General features: G+C 44.1%; 1 long non-coding RNA gene across 1 annotated transcript; it reads left to right on the top strand.

Moving 5' to 3' along the window:
• The first annotated feature begins 515 nt into the window (after positions 1 to 515).
• On the top strand, positions 516 to 1,390 carry LOC124661841. Its single transcript, XR_006990304.1, has 3 exons — positions 516 to 610; positions 683 to 772; positions 1,000 to 1,390. It is a non-coding gene; the product is annotated as an uncharacterized LOC124661841 (long non-coding RNA).
• Positions 1,391 to 3,778: the final 2,388 nt, after the last annotated feature.

The raw sequence follows: 3,778 nt of genomic DNA, 5'->3' as shown, positions 1-3,778 counted from the left end.
ACTTTGATGGGCCTTTGTGTTGTAGGAACTACTAACGAACTCAACACTTCTTAATAACAAGCGCGGGGCGGATCCATGGCGGCGACGGCCGGAGGCGACGGGCGCGGCCGGAGACGGGCCGGCGCGGGCGGATCCCAGGCAGCGACGACCGGAGGAGACGGGCGGGCGGATCCACGGCGGCGATGGTTGAGCTCTCTCATCTCGCCAGCGGACGGCAGCCCGGAGCCGCCGCAGTCGTGCCTCCCCCCTCGACCTACCCAGCGTCGGCGTGGCGCGTTGCCTCGCCGCCTCGCGCCTCCTCCTCGACGACCCCGAGCCGCCGTCGTCGCGCGTCTCTCCCTCAACCTACCTAGCACCGGAGGTGGAGGAACAGCGAGGATCGGCGCTGGTACGGTGGTGGAGGAGCAGTGAGGAGTGGCGCTGGGACGGAGGTGGCGTGGCGGCTTGGGTGGCGCTGGGTGCAGGGAGCTCTGGTGGCAGGCCGACCGGTGTCGACCGCGCTCCCTCGGCCGTGCCCTCGCTCTTCATCATCTGCCGTCGCGCCTCTCTCCCTCGTCCTAGCATGGAACGCGGTTCCAAGGCAGCGCCTCCCTCAGCGAATGGCGGTGAGGTGCACATATTTTGGACTGCTTTTTTTATGAAATTCTCATGGTGCATCTGCCTAAATTGGTTTCTTTTCCAGGTTATACTCTATTCAGGAGCCATTGTACATGCTTTGTGTTGGCTTTGGTGTTTCCAAATGAATGTTGTTGGAAGTCATGTAAGATTAATGGTACTGAATTGTCATATTAATAAGTATTGATGAAGCTGGGCTAGGTAATGAGAAGAAAACAAGTTGCTGATCTGTTTTTGCAAAGCTGTAGTTATATAGCTTTTGTTCATAGATTTCGGTGCTGTAAATAAATACAGCTTTTCAGCTCATATGCCGATTTGTAGGATTGTACAGGTCATTGTGTTCATGTTGATGAAATTGCGAACGGTTTTATTCTTATTTGCGAGGCAACAATCACATGATTGAAAACTTGATTGGTTAATTAGGACATGGTTAATTATTTCTGCATCTTTCTTTCTTGAAAGATGTAATTTTTGCGGTGTTCAAAGGTACAATTTTCTATTCAATATTTACTTATTTCATAGACTGTTATTTGAAATTTTCATGGTTTTGTGATTTGATTGTGAACGAGATTAATCTAACATATGTATCCTTTTAAGTTATGCTCATTCAAGTGATTCCTTGGTATTTTATTTGTCGTATCCCCGCTTCGGGTCGACGCCGCCGTCGCGGCTCCTCCACACCATGGCCGACGTATGCTCGGCGGCGGCCTCCGACGAAACCCTAGCTGGGAGTGTTCCCAGCCGAGGAAGACCGAAGACCAAGCCACGACGGGGGAAGGTACGGCCTCCGAGCACCCTCAATGCCTCAGCCCCCCATCGTAAGTTCTCCTTTTCGATTGCTCCTTCTCCTCCTCCAACCTCTATATATGTAAACGAGTGGAATGTGCATGATTTTTTTATAACGAAAATGGTCCAGATATGATATTTCGAATGTGCATGATTTTTTTTATGACGAAAATGGGAGTTGAGGGTTGATTTGTGCAATATTTAGCTATGGTTATTCTATTAGAAGTGCATATCCCACATTTGATTGATTTACTGGAAAACTTGCATTGAAATTGGATAATGGTTTCTTGCACACCACTTTCCTTTCTCCGGATGCCATATAATAATAACAGCTACACAGTTCAACATGATGCCATATAATGCTTGATAAGATCAGATTTGTTTTCTCTACAGAAATCTGAAGGCACTATATAAGCACGTGTTATTCTAAGTTTAACGAGAGATGAACTTTTTCTGTTTGGAACAAGTAGCATTGTTCATGGCTTAGTGATCAAGATAAAAGTTCATTCCTCTTTGTTTCAAGGGTGTGGTAACCTTTTCATTCTTGATATAGTATTTGAGCCCTTCTACTCTATCAAAAGGTTGTTTTCTTCTTGGGCAGTTCAATGGTATTATCTAATTAAGCTCCTCAACGGGGATAAGTTATTTATAACTTCATATTTCTATTTCCTTTGTCGTACCAAGGCACACCAATTGTGATATCTTAGCTGAACTCTGAGTTGGAGAAAGCACATATAATAGTACTATTACCAATTGTGATATCTTAGCTGAACTCTGAGTTGGATAAAGCACATATAATAGTACTATTATGAATATATACTGCGCAAACACATAGGTATTGTATATGAGGTTCCATTATACTCACTGATGTTCCATCTGCTTTCAATTTCATGAGATGATGTGCGATTAAAAAACAACTCTGCAGTAGTTGTAGCACTTAGAGCCATGCTATTATGGTGCTTCACCTTCCTTTTATATGTCTATCCAATTTTTATACAAAGTCTTTGCAGTGAACTTTTTAATCACATTCAGTTATTCCTTCCGTCGTGCGATCTTTTCAGCTCAAGAGCTCTTACCAGACCAATATCTCTATGCGTTGGACATTGTCTACTGACAGTATGTGAAGATAGCGAGGATTGCTACCGGATCATGGCCGCTTGCGCTGGTTAACGAATGAGCACAAATGTGACAGTTAATAGAAAATCCCCAAGCTCAAGGACGGGGATAGAGTTGAAGTGAGGTTTTCTCTGCATATTAGCAGGAGTACTTTATCAGGTTGACTACCGCCTCCTAAATTTGTAAATAATGAAACCATCTGGTAGTAATTTGTGCTGCAAACATAAGTTTTCATGCTATAAATTCAAGTTTGAATTGCATACTCGTGCCTCTGCTTCCTGAGTTTATACATAGTGCTATTGTCTACAGGACAATGTTATTGGACATTCTCTAAATTTCCGTAGAATTTACATGCGAATTCCACCCCTTTGCGTCGGGGATGGAGTTGTTATAACCCTGAAGCCCATTTATAATAATTTCTGGTTTACATGGTACTGGTTAAGTGGGTCAAAATTTCGAACCAATCTTTTTATCCTCTTGCTCGCAATAAATACAATCAAAGCTAAATCTTATAGTTTAGATTTTGCCATTTGCGCGATAGCGCAACCGGTCATCTAGTTTACCAAATGATACAACTTTTGGTTTGTATGACACAATCTACTATATTTTTAGCAAAAAAATAATAAACTAGAATTGACAACAAATTGACACCGTTTCTAATCGATGGAGCCCTCCTAGGAGGCCTAATTTTCTGATTTGAAATTGGTCCCACTTATCAGATTAATTAAAAAATCAATCAGTTCCCAAAAACTATCAGAAAAAAATCAAAATACTGAAAAAACTGGGAGGTCTTCTCGTTCCTTCCCCACCTGGAACCAGCCACTGCCTCTAGTAAACCAATCAATTTTAGCCAGAAGCCACCGCAAACGTTGGCATCGATAGTTGTGGTGGAGGCGCGAGCCAGCCATGCTACCTCCAGCGACGTACCGCACCGTGCACGTACACGGCGATGCCTTAACGGCATCTCCAGCGGGCCAACGCATTTCGGGCACCCAAATTAACCGTTTGCGTCCGTTTGCGTCGGTCCATGTACGCGAAAATGGTCATGCGTCTTTTTGTATCGGGGGTGTCTCTAGCGGCCCGACGCATATTGGCCGTGGGCTATTTTTTCCTATAATATAGAAAAACAGGAGAAACAAGCAAATAGCATGAACATATAGTCATCAGGTTGGCTTAAATAAGTCCATCAGATTGTGTACAAGGTACGGCACAAAATGTATTCAAAAAGGTGCCCAAACATGGCCAGGACAACAAATATAGT

The sequence above is a fragment of the Lolium rigidum genome, chromosome 6 (assembly GCF_022539505.1).
Source record: "Lolium rigidum isolate FL_2022 chromosome 6, APGP_CSIRO_Lrig_0.1, whole genome shotgun sequence".
Taxonomy (NCBI): Eukaryota; Viridiplantae; Streptophyta; class Magnoliopsida; order Poales; family Poaceae; genus Lolium; species Lolium rigidum.
This window is presented reverse-complemented; position numbering and strand designations above follow the sequence as displayed.